The sequence below is a fragment of the Cervus elaphus genome, chromosome 12, assembly GCF_910594005.1.
Source record: "Cervus elaphus chromosome 12, mCerEla1.1, whole genome shotgun sequence".
NCBI classification, from domain to species: domain Eukaryota; kingdom Metazoa; phylum Chordata; class Mammalia; order Artiodactyla; family Cervidae; genus Cervus; species Cervus elaphus.
In genome coordinates this window covers 94785162-94802667 of record NC_057826.1, presented here as the reverse complement: position 1 = coordinate 94802667, position 17506 = coordinate 94785162, and the positions used below count along the sequence as shown (strand labels likewise).

The following is a 17506-nucleotide window of genomic DNA, read 5'->3' as shown; positions in this document are numbered from 1 at the left end:
CCTTGAGGCTCTTCCTCCTTAGCGTCCTTCTGCTCTTTTCCTGCTGTGCCTCTGTTAACTGGAGGCGCCCCAACTGCTGCTTTTGCAACAGAGAGACACATGTCCGGGCTGTTTGTGTCATCGCTTTTTCTTTTTTGCCAAGGTTCTCCCAAAACTTAAGAATCACCTTTCATTCCTGCCCTCCCACCCCTGCCCGGCCCCGCGTGTTGCTTTGCTGGTGAGCGGCCGGCATCCCCTGCTCTTTGACCGGCTGTGTGCCGGCGTTCAAGAGAAGTAAAAGCAGTGACAGAGGACCTCCCCTCTGAGCCTGCAAGCCCACACGTGTGTTCTCTCCACACTCTTCTGCGATAGTGTCTCCCACGCGGAATGTTTCCAGCTCAAGAACTGCCTCTTGCCACGCTCTGGGACCACATCCCTGACCTCAGCCAAGGGCCGGGGAAACTGTTTTTTCCCAAAGTTGTGAGCCCTGCTTCACTCACGTACTCCTGGAGCATTTGCGGTTTACACAACTGCATGTACTTTTCCCTTTATTATTAGAGAAAATGTTCTCAGATGTTCTCTGAGGGAAAGAAACCCACTAAATTACCCCCTAAATCGTCTCCTGAACTATTTTCAAAACTTCAGGGATTTAAAATAAGTTTTTAACAAGCTGGCCTAGGTGGATGTGTAATCTGTAACTTTTGTTTTTAAGGACAGCATGCTTGATTTTTCTCTTAAAAATGCATCAATGCTTGGGGAATAGTTTTGAAAAGTTTCTCATGAGGGTCATGCGATACTGTACTTACGGGGTTCTGGAAACCTTTTGAAATAACTGAAAAAGGGGATGCTTTTTGCACACCTATCTGACAGTGTTTTCTGCTGTCAGTAAATTTTCATCTGTTCACCACTCTCTTCCTTCCTCCTGTCTTAATGAGCCTTAATGAGGCTATGGCCCAGACAACTGCCCTAGCAGACACAGGAAAGGAAAGTCCCTTTCCATTTTTCTATTGTGCTGCCAACTCTAGTGGTAACTAGAAACTGTATTTTGATAGCATTCAAATTCAAATAAGCAGAAAATTTAATGAAGTCCTACAGATGTTCATAGACTTAGGTGGAGCTCTGGAACTGTGGCATCTGAGAGGAGCAGTTGCCTGGAAGTTGTTCTCTAGTCTCTGCCTCTGAAACCAGGAAGAAGAGAAACCTGCAGTCACACTTGAAGCCAAGGTCACAAAGAACCTGAACAAAACGATGACTTGTGATGGGGCAGAGTTTGGGAGCTCAACAGGCGTGAGTCTGAACTGTGTGACTTGAGGTGGTCTCTTCACCTCTCTGAGTTGCCTCTTTCATCGAATAGACAAAATAAATGTCAACCTTTAGAATGTTGTGAGAGTTGAATGGGAAAAGGGGGATCGTGACTGGTATATAAGCCTTGTAGTGGTGGCCACTATCATTAGCTGGGGTATTATTAGGCACAGTCTCCTATTATCTAAGCATGGAACCTGTCACATTCCTGGTAGTTAAAATTCTAAGACTATTTCTCCATGTGAAAAAGTTGCCTACTGTCTTCACATTTTTCTTGGGTGTCTCTAAGTCCAGCCACAGTGGTTGGGACATGTTTACTTCTGCTCCTGGATGGTCTCTTATCACAGTCCAGACAGGCTAATGTTTTTAAATAATTTTACTCAACTCTAAGGGAAGAGAGATGTGGCTTGGATCTCTGGGTCAGGAAGATCCCCTGGAGGAGGGCATGGCAACCCACTCCAGTATTCTTGCTTGGAGAATCCCATGAATGGAGGAGCCTGGTGGGCTACAGTCCATGGGGTTGCAAAGAGTCTGACACGACTGAAGCAGCTTAGCGAACACACACACACACACACACACACACACACACACACACAAGGAAAGAGAGAAAGTCAATCCAGGAAATACAAAGAGCATCACTGTTTGACTTGTAAAGTTTATGTGACGATTTTCTAGCTTCAGAAGTTGCAGGGGATGCTTTGTACTCATTCTCAGCCTTTCTCTACTTGACAGATGACTTTACGTTTCTGCCATAGGATCCATCTACTGGATGCCTTGAACATGTACATCTTCCATGTGTGGAAGGTTGAGAGCAAGATCCAAACGCTAATGTCCCTCTAAGCAGTATTTCCCAAGCTTCATTTGCTGGCATGTGACTGTTTCCAGATTTTGCTGTATTCACATATCTCTGGCGGTGTGTGCTCAGTCATTTCAGTCATATCTGACTCTTTGTGACCCCATGGACTGTAGCCCACCAGGCTCCTCCATCCATGGATTTCCCAGGCAAGAATACTGGAGTGGGTTTGCCATGCCCTCCTCCAATCTTCCCCACCCAGGGATCCAACCTGCATCTCCTGCTGCATTGCAGGCAGTTTCTTTACCATTGAGCCACCAGGAAAGCCCATTTCTGGCCACATTATTTACTTAAAAAGTTTCTTGATTTAAGCATAAATGTTAAGTAGATTTATTGAAGCCACTCTGTATCATTGTTATAGATGGAAAAGCACTTGAAATTTATAGAAAGGAATGGCACAAATACAACAAAACAAAACATTGTTAATATGTTCAATCTATTATTATTGCCTGCTGAAGGATCTGAAGGCTTTGAATAGGAAGACTGTTGTCTCTTTGTTAAAAAGGGAAATTAGAATTAGTTGTTCAAGACAAATAACACCAAGCCAATGCTTTCTCTTGACCTAATCAGAATGATTCGTAAAACTGAGAAAGGACTGACTTTATCATGTGTGAGCCTGATTTATGTAATAGTGTGTCTGAGGGTTACCAAAAATCTTTCTCCATCTATGCTTTGGGAAATCTTGCATTGCAATGTGGTTCACACTTCAAGGTGCATCAGAAGCCCCAGAGGAGCTTGTTAAACATGCAGATTCCAGGGGTACACCCTCAAAATTGCCAGACCAGTACGATGATGTTCATAGCAACTGTTTTCACAGGAGCTATAAGATAGAAGAACCCAAGTTATCAATTTATGGATGAAGGGAAGAAACAAAATGTGGTATAGACTCACAATGAAATATTTTTCAGCCTTAAAAATGAAGGCAATTCTGACACATGCTACTACACAGATGAATCCTGAGGACATTATATAAGGGACCTAGAACAGTCAGATTTATAGAATGATAAAGAAGAATGGTAGTTGCTAGGGGCTGGTGGCATGGAGAGTTTTTGTTTGATGAGTATAGAATTTTAGTTTTGCAAGATGAGAATTCTGGAGACTGGTTGTACAACAATGTGAATGTACTTAACCACTCAATGTTATACATTAAAATGGTTAAGATGGTGAATTTTATGTGTATTTTTGACCATTTAAAAATTTCAAAAGCAAAACATTTCTAGAGCAGTGAGTTTTGAGTGAGGGTTTGAAAATTTGTATTTTTTAACAACCGCTGCAGATAATCATTTTTCATGCTTATTTGCCATCTTTATATCATTTCAGTGAAATGTCTCTTAGTGTCTTTTGTCCATTTTCTAATTGAATTGTTTTGTTTCTTTACTGTTGAGTTCTGTTATTTCTTTATATATTCTACATCTGAGTCCAATGTGAGATATATTGCTTACAAATATCATTTTCCTAGTCTGTAGCTTGTCTCTTAATCTTCTTAGTAAGGTCTTTCAGAGAGCAAAAAGTTTTAATTTGAAAGAAGTCCAGTTTATCAAAAATGTTTAATAGAACATACTTTTGGTGTCATGTCTAAGCATTCTTTTTTTTAAGAGAGAGACTTTTTTAAAGAGAAGTTTTAGGTTTAGAACAAAATTTAGAGGGAAGTATAGAGATTCTTCATCTATCCCCTACCCCAACACATGCATAACCTCCCCCCATGATCAGGCACTCATTAGAATGACACTTTTTTTTAAAACTAAGGATGAATCTATAGAAATACATAGTTTACCTTAGGGTTCACTTTTGGTGTTGTGCATTCTATGTTTGATCTAATGTATGACATATCCATAATTATATTGTCATACAGAGTATTTTCACTGCTCTAAAAATCCTGTTCTCTGCCTATTCATTTTCTCACTGTCCACTCTGCCCAGCAACCACAGATCTTTTCATTGCCTTCATGGTTTTGCCTTTTCATATGTCACATAGTTGGAATCATATAGTATATTACCTTTTCAGCATGGCTTCTTTCACTTAGCAATATGCATTTAAGGTTCCTCCATGTCTTTTTATGCTTTTTATTTCTTTTTAGTGCTGAATAATATTCTGTTGTCTGGATGTACCACAGTTTATTTATACATTGACTTACAGAAGGACATCTTGTCTGCTTCCAAGTTTGGCAATCACAAAAAAAGCTCCTATAAACTCTATGGCCAGGTTTTTGTGTAGACATACATTTTCAGCTCCTTTAGGTAAATACCAAGGTGCATGATTGCTGGGTCACATGGTAAGCATGTGTTTAATTTTGCAAGACACTGCCAAGCTGTCTTCCAGAGTGGGGGTAACATGCTGTATTCCCAACAGCAGTGAGTGAGAGTTTCTTTGGCCCCATATTCTTGTCAGCATTTGATGTGCCAATGTTCTGGATTTTGGTCTATATTCTAATAAGTATCTCGTTGTTTTCATTTACATTTCCCTGATGACATATGAGGTAAAGCATCCTTTCATATGCTTCTCTGTATAGTTTCTTGGTGAATCATCTGTTGAAGTCTTTGGCCCATTTTTTAAGTGAGTTATTTGTTTCCTTTCTAAAATTTATTTTATTCAAGTATAGTTTATTTACAATGTTGTATTAATTTCTGCAGTACAGCAAAGTGATTCAGTTACACATACATAGAATGGAGTCGTTTTCTTTTTCTTCCTTGAGTGTGGGAGGAACTGTGCTGAGAAGCTTGCAGGATCTTAGTTCCCCAACCAGGAACGGGGCCAAGTCAGTGCAAGCAGTGAGTCCTAACCACTGGACCACCTGGGAAGTTCCCCTTGTTTTATTATTGTTGAAATTTCAGGAGTTCTTTGTATATTTTGGATAACAGTCCTTTATCAGATGTGTCTTTTGCAAATATTTTCTGCCAGTCTGTCGCTATCCTCTTACTCTCTTTATATTTCCTTTTACAGAACAGACTTTTTTTTTACTTTTAGTGAAGTCCAGCTTATCAATTATTTCTTTTATGGATCTTGTATTTGGTGTAGTATCTTAAAAGCCAGCACCATACCCAGGGTCATTTAGATTTTCTTCTGTGTTCTCTTCTAGGAGTTTTATAATTTTACATTTCACATCTAGATCTATGAACACTGTGAGTCAGTTTTTATGAAGGGTGTAAGGCCTGAGTCTAGATTCTGTTTTTTTGAGTGTGGTTGTCTAGTAAGAGGTTTTCTTTGCTCCGTGGTTTTGTCTTTGCTCCTTTGCCAAAGATTAGTTGACTCTATTTATGTGGATCTATTTCTGGGCTCTCTATTTTAGAAAGTCAAAAAATATTTAGAAATATTTCTGTTTCTACTTCTGGGCTACTTTATGCCCTTGACCTGTTTGTCTGTTCTTTCATCAGTACCACACTGTCTTGATTATTGTAGCTTTAAAGTAAGTCTTAATATCAGGTAGTATAAATTTTACAACTTAGTTATTTTCCTTCAGTATTGTGTTGCGTATTCTGAGGTTTTGTTTGTTTTTGTGTCTCACTGTAAACCTTAGAATCCATTTGTTCTTAACTTGCTAGGATTTGAATTGGGATTGCATTGAATCTATAGATCAAGTTGGGAAGAACTGATATTCTGATAATATTGTCTTCCAATCCGTGAATATGAATGTGTTTAATTTGTTTAGTTCTTTTTTAAAATTTCACACATCAGAGTTTTCCATTTTTTCTCTACCTAGATCTTGTACGTACTTTGTTAGGTTTATACCCAAGCATTTCATTTTTAGGGGCACTAATATAAATAGCTGGGCTTCCCTGGTGACCCACAGAGTAAAGAATCTGCCTGCAATGCTGGAGACCCAGGTTCAGGCCCTGGGTCAGAAAGATCCCTTGGAGAAGGGAATGGCTACTCACTCCAGTATTCTTGCCTGGAGAATTTCATGGACAGAGGAGCCTGGTGGGCTACAGTCCATAGGGACTGAATGCTTAACACTTTCACTTTTCCAATGTAAATGGTATTGTGTTTTTAATTTCACATTCCATTTTTTCATTGTTGGTATATAGGAAATAAATTGACTTTTGTGTATTAACCTTGTATCCTGCAAATTTTCTATAATTGCTTATTAGTTACAGGAGGTTTTTGTCAATTCTTTTGGATTTGTAGAAAACCCAGATTATGATGTAATCTGCAAATAAGAGTGTTTTATTTCTTCCTTCCCAGTGAATGTACCTTTTATGTCCTTTCCTTGACTTGTTGCATTTGTAATGACTTCCTGTACAGTGTTGAAAAGTGGCAAGAGGAGACATCCTTGTCTTGTCCCTGATCTTAGTGGAAAGCTTCAAATTCTCACCTTTAATTGTACTGTTAGCTGAGTAACTAACACTTTCACTTTATCAAGATTAGGCAGTCCCCTTCTATTCATACTTTACTGAGAAATTAGTCATAATTGGGTGTTGAAGTTCAGCAAATGCTTTCTTTGTCTCTATAAAGTGGTGATCATGTGATTTTTCTGTCTGTTGATGTGATGAATTATACCAATAGATTTTTTTAATGTTGAAAGCAGTCTTGCATACCTGGGATAAATCTCACTTGATTGTGGAGCATAATTCTTTTTATGCTTTGTTGGATTTGGTTTGATAACATTTTGTTGAGGGGTTTTGCATCTGTGTTCAGGAGAGCCGTTGGCCTACAGTTTTCTTTTCTTATAATGTTTTGTTCTTATTTTGGTATTATGGAAATGCTGGCCTCATAGAATGAGCTAAGAAGTATTCCTTCTGTTTCTATCCTCTGAAAATGTGAAAGAATTGATATTCTTTAAATGTTGGTAGAATTCACCAGTGAGTCCATCTGGGCCTGGTGATTTCTGTTTTGAAAGGTTATTAATTATTGATTCAGTTTCTTTAATAGATACAGGTTTTCTCAGATTGTTTCTTGTATGAGTTTTGGTAGGTTGTTTCTTTCTAGGAATTGGTCTGTTTCATCTAGATTATCAAATTTATGGGCATAAATTAGTTCATTCCTTATTATCCATTTAACGCCCATAGGATCTGTAGTGATGTCTCTTTCATTTCTGATATTGGTATCGATATTATAGGATGAATATATACTGCAATTATTACTTTTTTCTATTTTTTGCCCTTGTTCTTTATACTTATTTTTGTCTTCCACTATTTTTCTGCTTTTCTTTATTATGCTGGATTTTCCAATCTATGAACACAAAATAACAGTTCATTTATTTAAATCTTTAATATATTTCATCAGCATTTTATCATTTTCAGCATATAAATCTTATACCTGTTTTGTTAGAGTTTTGCCTAAGTATTTATTTTTACTCAAACAAGTATAAACAGTATTGTACATTTAATTTTAGTTTTCATGTATCTGTTTCTCCTACATAGAAGTACTGAGTTTTGTGTACTTATCATATATCAGAGTACTTGATGATCTCACTTGAAATATCTAGGAGTTTTTTGTTTTTTTTTTTTAATAGATTCCTTGGGATTTTCTGTGTAGATCATCATGTCATCTGCATATAGAGGCAGTTTTATTTCTACCATTCCAATACATACAACATTTCTTTTCTATTCTTATCTTACTTTGCTGGCTGAAATTTCCAGCACTATGTTGAGTAAAAGTGGAGAGTGGAGTTTCTTTTCCCTAATGTTAGGGAGAAAGTTTTTAGCCTTTTACCATTAAGTATGATTTTAGGTGGAATTTTTTGTATGTGCTCTTTATTAAGATGAAAAAGTTCCTGTTGAGTCATAGTATTTCTGGGTTGCTTTTTTTTTTTTTTTAAATCGTGAATGGGTGTTGGATTTTGTCACATATCATCATTAGCTGTCACAGGATAGAATATAATGGATAATGGAGCACACAGCAAAATTAGCAAAAGTGTGCCTGAGGAAGATCTCAGAGCAAGACCCTTCTTCTTCCCTTTATGGTGAGCATGGTTGGCAGTCATTGTGGCACCTGATTTATATACTAGAAATGGCTTAGGCCAATGGCCCTGGATTGTGCAAGTTATCTTGAGGGGATGTAGAATTTTTTACATGGGATAAGGATATTGACTAGGGAGCTCAAGAGGGGCCACCTTGCCAGGGATCAAAGTAACTGTGTTGCAGTGAATGCTATGGAGTGGTTGTGCAAGGTCTGGTTCCAGAGGGAGCTGCAGCCAGGCTCAGAGGACTGGCCTTGTGAGCAAGAGCCCAGATGATCACCGTGTTATCAGTGAGAACTGCTGGGCCTTGACTGTTGTGAAGGAATTGTTTACAAGTCATACCAGTCAAGAGAATGCGGTTAAACCAGTATGGTAAATCCAAGAAGTCCTCTCCTTTCAAGAGATCTCCTCTTTTTCTGCTGACATTCAGGTGTAGGAGAAAGCATCTTAGTTCTCATGTACTTAGGAAATGAGAGATCCCTGGAAGGTAATTTGGATTTTGAATGACTATCCCACAAAAAAGACTGTTTTAAAATCAGTAACAATGAATAACCTGTAATTGGCAAGCTTGCATTTTTTTTCCTCTACGAACTTTGAGTACAGGGGTTCCAGAGTATGCAGTCATAGGACAAGATTGCTTTACATATCTGAGTTTTGGTAAGTAAATTTTGACAATTAGTTCCCTTCATGTAAAATAAATGTTTCCTCCAACATGAATGAGTAGAGCTTATAACATTTGGATTCATCCAAGCTTTCTAAACAGTTCTTCTCCATAAAACAATGTACCTCAAAACTATGTTTCATACCAGTTTCTTCTGACCTTTGGAACCTATTGCAGAGAATACTTATGCTAAATGCCAGTTTCTCAGCTCATGAAGCTTTACTTAGCCATCTGATGACAGGCATATTATGAAAATTGAAATAAAAAACATATTATTTTCGTTCCTGGTAAGTATGAGTCACTCATATGGCCTTGGACTACAGAATGGCTAACAGGTTGTGTTTGGCTGTTTTAAAGATGTAAATAGGTCTTTTCTAAAATATCTTTCTGAGGGTAAAATTGGCTACAGCAGTATTGAGAATATTAGGGGACCATGTTCCACTTATACCTCTTGAAGATGAACTTGACCTTCCCTGAGATGCTTTCTCATAATCACTAATCCCAATTAATAAATATACACCTTTGGAGTCAATTTCATTAATGTGATATTTTGCCATTACTGGTTATGAGAATTTTTAAATATGCATCTCTTCATTTACTGTGTGCAAGATTTATGTTAGGTATAGGGTGGACATGAGAAGCCTGGAATATCTAACTCCATGAAAAACAGCTTAAAAGCATGGCAGCACAAGAGCCACCTCCTTATTTGCTCTCCTAAGTAGATTGAGAGGACTTAGAATGTGTTTAAAAAGCCTAATTCAACTGAGTAAATGTAAAGATGTTAATGGCTTTCTTCAGTGATGCATAAATCAGGCAGTATCCCATCTAGCAAATAGAGAAGTGCCCATATTTTTTAAGCTCTAAAAAATGAAAGAGCTAGCAGAAGTGGGCAGGACAAAGAAGCTATACTGGCAAAGGTTTATGGCAAGGTCATCTTTCTTCAGGCGGTACAGTCTGATAGGGTCTATCAGACACATAACCTCACTAGTGATAACTAGGGTAATTCCAGGTTGAATGGTTTAAAATTCCATTCCTGGAGGAGGCTGAAACTATAATTAAGTATTCAAGTCTTGGTTTGGTAATGTGGGCATAGGACAATGACTCCATTTGGGGCCTGTTATCTTGTTTTTAACAAGTAAAATCTTTTAAGTTTACTGTGAAGGAAATGGCCCCTTTTGTTTGAAAAGCCTAACCTGCTCATGGCACTTTTGAAAGAATGTGCCCTACATGGGCCGTATACCAGTGATCTTCTCCCCATATTCCCGTTCCAGCTTTCTTTACTATTTACATGATACATCTTTTTCTAAAGTTTTACTTTTAACCTATATGTATCTTAATAATAAAAATGAATTTATTATCAAGACATAGTATTGGGTCTTTTTTTTGTTTTTAGTTCTACCAGTTTGTTGCTGCCAACCCATCTCCCTCCACCCTCACACACGCATGCTCAGTCATGTAACCCCATGGACTGCAGCCTGCCGGGCTCCTCTGTCCATGGACTTTTCCACGCAAGAATCCTGGAATGGGTTGCCATTTCCTTCTCCTGGGTCTTAAAGTCTGACAATCTCTGCCCTATAATTGGGGTGTTTAGACTATTTGCATTTGATATAGTTATTGAGTTGGTTGGACTTAAATCAACTATCTTGCTATTTACTCTTTATTGTCTAAATTGTTTTTTAATTCTGTTTCTCTCCTTTTTTTTTTTGCATTGAGTAGTTTTTAGTATTCCATTTAATATTAACTCAGCTAATTAGTTATGTCGTTTTGTATGTGGTTGAGGTGGGAAGTAGGGAAAGAAGATTGCTCTAAGGTTTATAATATGTGTCCCAAACTTACCACAGGCTAAAGTCAAATGAAATTACTTCTCATATTATGTATCAGTCTTAGAAGCATATCCTTCCATTTTACTGATCGTCTACTTTGGGCTATAGCTGCTACACATTTTACTTTTACATAGGTTATAAACCCCACCATATACTGTTACTACTTTTCGTTTAAACAATTAATTGCATTAAGATAAATTTTTACAAAAGAAAAAAATTCTTTTTATTTACTTACATATATACCATCTCCAGGGCTCTTCATTCCTTTGTGTACATTTCAGTTTCCATGTTGTATTATTTTGCTTCCACCCAGAAGACTTTAATACTTCTTCAAGTTTAGGTGTACTGGTGATAAATTCTCTTGGTTTGTGTCTGTCTGAAAATTTCTTATTTTTCCTTCATTTTTGAAAGATAGTTTTGCTCAGTATAGAATTCTAAATTGGCAGGTTTTTGTTTTTAATTTCAGTAGTTTAGGGATGTTACTTCATTGACTTATGAATTAAATAATTTCTGAAGAGAAGTCTAGAAACTTTAATTTTTGTTCCTCTGTATAAGATTTGCTCACTGAGATAATCCTATAATTTTTCTATTTAAATTTGTTAATATGGTAAATTACACTGACTGATTGACTTTTTAATATTAAATGAACTTTCCACTGCCATGATAAATCCCACTTGGTCTTGATGTATTATCCTTTTTATGTTTTGTTGCAGTTTACTAAAATTCTGCTTCTGATTTTTTATCTTTGCTCATGAGACATGTAGACTTGTGGTTTTTTATGTTGCCTTACTTTTTTCCTTGCGATGTCTTTGTCTGGTTTTGGCATCAGAGTAACACTGGCTTCAGATAATAAATTTGGAGGTAGTCCTTCTTTAATTTTCTAGAAAAATTTATGTAGGATTGGTATTATTTCTTTGTTAAATGCTTGGTTGATTTTCGTCAATGAAGCCGCCTGGGCCTGGAGCTTCTTTGTGGAATGGTTTTTAACTACAGATTTGTTGTTGATCAGTTGCTTAGTCATGTCCAACTCTTCGTGACCCCATGGACTGCAGCATGCCAGGCCTCCCTGTCCTTCACCATCTCCCAGAGTTTGCGCAAACTCATGTCCATTGAGTCAGTGATGCTATCCAACCATCTCATTCTCTGCCGTCCCCTTCTCCTCCTGCCAGCATCTTTCCCAGCATCAGGGTCTTTTCCAATGAGTCAGTTCTTCAAATCAGGTGGCCAAAGTATTGGAGTTTCAACTTCAGCATCAGACCTTCCAATGAATATTCAGGACTGATTTCCTTTAGAATTAACCGATTTGATCTCCTTGCTATCCAAAGGACTCTCAAGAGTCTTTTCCAACACCACAGTTAGAAGGCATGAATTCTTCGGTGCTGTCTTTTTTATTGTCTAGCTCTCACATTCATATAGCTGGAAAAACCATAGCTGTACAGAACTTTTAGGCAAAGTAATGTCTCTACTTTTTTTTTTTACTTTACAATATTGTATTGGTTTTGCCATACATTGACATGAATCCGCCTTGGGTGTACATGTGTTCCCCATCCTGAACAATGTCTGTACTTTTTAATATGCTGTCTAGTTTTGTCATTGCTTTTCTTCCAAGGAGCAAGCATCTTTTAATTTCATGGCTGCAGTCACAATAGAAAATTAAGATCATTATTTGGACAAATTAAGATGAGGATAGCATGATCAAAATCAATCATTTTGTGCAGGTGTCTTATTAAAGAGTGAACAGTGAATTGAAAAAGACTCCAGTTGCTTTTTATGCTAAGAATCTGGCACAGTCCTCAGGGTATGACACACAGGAGAGAAATTGAATAATATTAGGGAAGACTTTAAAAGTCTCAAAACAAGGTCAGTGAACTCAAGTTCCAGGCACATGATATTGTTGGTGTCACAGAGAAAAGAGGTCAGTTCATTATCCTATAGAGGTGTTGAACCCATGTATTTCCTGTGGCTGAGTTGTTTTCTCTGGGAGATGGTTTACTCTTCAGAGTTTTAGAGCTTGTATCTTTGAAAACAAGTGTAACTAGCATATTGAAAAAGCATACCTCATATTTCAGCAAAAATGCAGTCATTTTTCTCTCACTCTCTCTTTGCAGTTTTGTCTCTGGAGTATTATCTCCTGCCTGAATCCTCTAATTTTATGTATATGAAAATGCAGGTATCTTCTGTCATGTCTGACTTTTTGTGACCCCATGGACTGTAGCCCTGCCAGGCTTCTCTGTCCATGGAATTTTCCTGGCAAGAATACTTGAGTGGATTGCCATTTCCTTCTCCAGGGGATCTTCCTGGCCCAGGATCGAGCCCACATCTTTTGTGCCTCCTGTTTTGCAGGTGGATTCTTTCCCACTGGGCCATTGCGGAAGCCTCGCATGAATGCTCTAGCAACCCATAATTGTCTACTAATTCTTAAGTAACAGAAGATCTATGCTCACTAAGTTACAAACACTATCCAGATGCAAAAAGCTTAGAAAATCCAGTCTTGGATGATACTCAAAACTCTGAACTTCAGTTACTATTAAATATCCCTTTTTCTCTCTCCAACCTTACTTCTGTGAGCTTGGGCTGACTTCATGATGGAAGCCTGCAGTGAGATAGAGGGTAGAAGTCCTTCCTTCTCTCCACCTCCTATTTTGAGTCCTCCACCTCTGTCCTGAGAGCTGTTGTTTCAACCCTACCAGGTCCTGGGAGGGAGACAGGGAGAGGCAACAGACGGGGCAGTTCTGACTCGATCCCATATTCTCACTGTTTGGTCTCACTCTGGTCTAGCAGATGCCTTTTTCCCTTGAGATGTCGTGTTCCCAGACTCTTCAGAGCTTTCTCACTGTTTCTTTTTCTCTTACAATTCTCTTGTCCCTGCAGGATGCTTCTCTTATTTCTCTGTTCTGATGGTCACATGGGACTCCTTCCTCGGGCCCTAGACACACAGTAACGCATCTCCAAACTCCTCCAAGTGGCTCTGTTGGACAGAACCCGGACAGTCTTCATACTGGCTCACTGTCTCAGCGACCACAGCTCTTCCCAGGAACACTCATACATCCCTTGCCCGAGGCTGATGTGGGTGGCAAGACAATCACACTCTCCTGGTTTTGCCTCCAAAACAGTCAGTATAGATTCCTACCTGATAGGAGCTCGACTTCAGCCAGTGTCAATTCAGATTTCTCAGAGTGAATTAGTCTGTCTCTCAGGGCTTTCCTGATGGGTAAAGAATCTGCCTGCAATGCAGGAGACCCAGGTTCAATCCCTGGTTTGGGAACATTCCCTGAAAAAGGGAATAGCAACCCACTCCAGTATTCTTGCTTGGAGAATTCCATGGACAGAGGGGCCTGGTGGGCTGCAGTTCATGGGGTCCCAAAGAGTTGGACATGACTGACAAACTAACACCCACTGTAAGTCTCTCAGCCTTGGGAAGCACTTTCTCTGCTCTCTGAGGGACTTTCTTCTGCCTAGCTCAGGCTTAGAGAGTAGCTGCCTGAATGCAGGACGACTTGGCAACACAATGTCCCTCCCCACCAAGGAATCTTTTCTCTGATCACTCTTATCTGTGTTCCCTGACCCTTCTTCTGTGTCCTCAACGTAGCTGAGAATCCCAAGAGTGGCTTGAAGGTTCTTGAGGCCATTTACTTTCAAAATCTTCATAACATGGTTTGGCACCTTTCTTTGGAATTTTGCGTCTATTATGTTTTGTCGTCTGGTGGAACCTTCAGTCTTAAGATCGTATTACATAAGTAATAAACAAACATGATTCATGGACCAATCCTTGAACCACAGTCCGGTGGTGTACCATCTGTCTTTACTAAACATTTTGGTTTCTGAGTGTTGTTACTGTGTTAAAAAAAAAAAAAAAAATCAGAGGAGGGGAAAATGCTCCAGAGCATCTCATTTAATCTTTAACCAGCTATGCTATTTAGCACTTCTTAACTACAGCTGTAGGCAGACAAAGTTCATAAAATAATTTGGAGTGAAATACTGTACTGAATGGATGTGTTTTCTATGATAGTAGATGGATCCCCAAGGGCATCGCGTATCTTGCCTGCTAAGACTTTTTCCAGCACAAGAACGTGGTAAGTCCACAATTCTCTGGCTGTACAAGAGGTCAGGAGAGTGGCTTTGCAATCCTGAGCCACTGGGAGACAAACTCTCCAAAATTAACTCTCTCCCCAGCTGACCACTCTAAACCCAGACTTCACAGGCACCATAATGACATGGTTCAGTGAGGTTTGCAGGGAGGAGAGGGTGGTAGAGGTTCTATTTTCTGAGACCAGGATATCCTAAGCAGAGAAAGAAGGGAAATAAATATCAACCTTGGGTCCCAATGTGTCATAACCAGATTGTGTGTGATGCTGGCTGGCACTGACCTTTGCCGTTAAGAATTAACCAGAATGGCTCTATGTCGTAGGGCTTTTCCCCTTTTTGTTTCTTTGTATAAAACCAGGGAAGGAAACAACTGAGTAAAACCCAAGTGTCTTTCTTTTATTTCACTTCTCTGGAGACTGTAATCCCGGAATTGGAAGGACTCGCCTGATGCTTGATTTGTTAATGCAGTGACTCCCCAAGCTTGTGTCTCTAGTCTTTTTGAACCTGCTCCTTCCAGTGAGCATGAAAGTTTCCCACCTCCTTGAAGAGTCTGATTTTCTCCCTCCTCCCCACCTTGCCACCTCCTTGAGATTTGCATGTTTTGGGAAGTCATGGCAGCAGAAAAGATGTTACCAAGCTGTATTTTCTATAGTTTCCATTCCGGAAACAACAGGCATGTGTTGGCTTTCCGAATATGTAAGTGTGTATTATATAGTTGCATGTGCCTTTTCACTTTACCTTGCACTTTTCATGCTGACAGATCACCATTTGTACAAAGTATCCTGCTATTTCAGAAGGCTCATAGATCTTCTGAAGGTCATTGTGAAAACTCCCGAGGGGCCTGGTTGTCACCATCCCCAATGGCTCAGTCATGGCCACCTCATGGGCTCTTTTTTTCTCCTGTTGGAGTCTTTTTCTCTGTTGGAATCAGTTTTAGAGCTGTAACTGGACTTACAGGCTCATCTAGTCCCATCCCTGCATTTTATAGAAATGGATGTTCAGAGAGTTTAAGCAGCTTTTCCAACATTACCCCACTATGCTTACACTGCAGGTCCTAATGACTCAGGTTGCTGAATCCCCTGCTCATTTTTTCTTTTTACTGCATTGTTCGTCACTTGAATCTTTCCTAGTTTATCCCATCCCCTTTAAAGATACCAACCAATATTACAAAGTAAATAAAGGCCAATGTGGCATGTGGCAAACTCTACCAAAATATTTCATATTCTCCTGTATATATTAATATCAAGCTTCCTTTACTTTATAGTAACTCCAAGGCTGAGAAAATAGTTGCTGTGAACGCATATTTTTGCCAAGTTTTAAAAAATCTTACAAAGGAAAAATATATAACCCCCAATTTCTGGTAGTTTAAAATTAACTGGGGAGACAAACATGATTTATTTTCAGCTTATGGCCACCTATGATCTCTGGAACCCTTTTTTTTTTTTTTTTTTAATTTACAATGTTGTGTTTAATTTCTGCTGTATAGGAATAGATACGTTTGTAATTAGTGATTTCCAACTCTCCACCCCAAATCTGTAATTTATCCCTCCTTGAATTCTTCTATAGTTCATCTACATCAAGAACAGTTTGGGAGAGTAGAAGGAATAGAAGAGAATTCACAGATCATTTACTGCTAAATTTAGTTACTAATAATATAAAACCTCAATTAATAATGAAACAGGGCTAGTGGAATTATTTTCTAGAAGGGGAAACTGAGGCTCGGCAAAGGTACGTAATTAGTTCAGGGTTATCATTATGTAGAGCAGAGTCTTGGAACTGAAGTGGCTGCCGTCAGAGCCTCAAATCCTTTCAGCCCATGAAAGTAACAGTATAATAAAGTTGGAAAAAGCAAATAAAGCAAAATAGGTTTGTTGAAAATGAAGTTTTGTCACTGTGACGCTAGGAACCCATCACACTAGCTGACTGTGAAAAGCTTCTGAACATGCCCCTGTTCTGCACACTGTTTTTAAAACTGTGTGAAGTTTTATGTGAACAGGGCCTTATCATGGTGGAGGAGGGATTTACAGAGCTGGATCATGGGTGGACTGTGCTTTCAAGATATCTGTGTTGAATTCACCTTTTATTTATCTAAGAACTGAGCTGGAACTTCCCCAGTGGTCCATTGGTTGAAACTTTGCCCTTCAAGGCAGGGAGTGTGGGTTCCATCTCTGGTTGGGGAACTAAGATCCCCCATGCCTAATGCCCTGAAAACCAAAACACAAAAACAGTATCATAATGTCAACTAAAAAATGTACAACTGGAGAATTTCTAGTTAAGTTTTATTGGGCCAAAATTAGGACTGCAGCTCGGGAGCCAGCACGTCAGAGAGCTCTGAGAGACTTCTCCAAAGAGGCAGTGGGGGAAGGTCAATGTATAATATTTTGGTGAAGGTGGAGTTCAATACAATCAAGTGCTTACTTTACAAAAGGCTTTCTGCTAGTCATGAGGAGCTGATGTCACCATGAAGGGATTTAGTGATTTTCTAGATATGAAGAGATGCAAGGATTGGGATCATGAAATCAGTTCCTGAAAATATCTAACTAAAGATCTAAACTATCATAACTAAAGCTATGACCAACTTAGCATATTAAAAAGCAGAGACATTACTTTGCCAACAAAAGTCCATCTAGTCAAAGCTATGGTTTTTTCCAGTAGTCATGTAAAGATGTGAGAGTTGGACTATAAAGAAAGCTGGGTGTTGAAAAATTGATGCTTTTAAACTGCGGTGTTGGAAAAGACTCTTGAGAGTCCCTTGGACTGCAAGGAGATCCAATCAGTCCATCTTAAAGGAAATCAGTTCTGAATATTCATTGGAAGGACTGATGCTAAAGCTGAAACTCCAATACTTTGGCCATGTGATATGAAGAACTGACTCACTGGAAAAGATCCTGATGCTGGGAAAGATT

General features: G+C 38.8%; 1 protein-coding gene across 2 annotated transcripts in view; it reads left to right on the top strand.

The window, feature by feature from the left end:
* Positions 1-17506, top strand: part of LVRN (laeverin) — a 67203-nt gene that overhangs the window by 1788 nt on the left and 47909 nt on the right. The window lies entirely within an intron of this gene.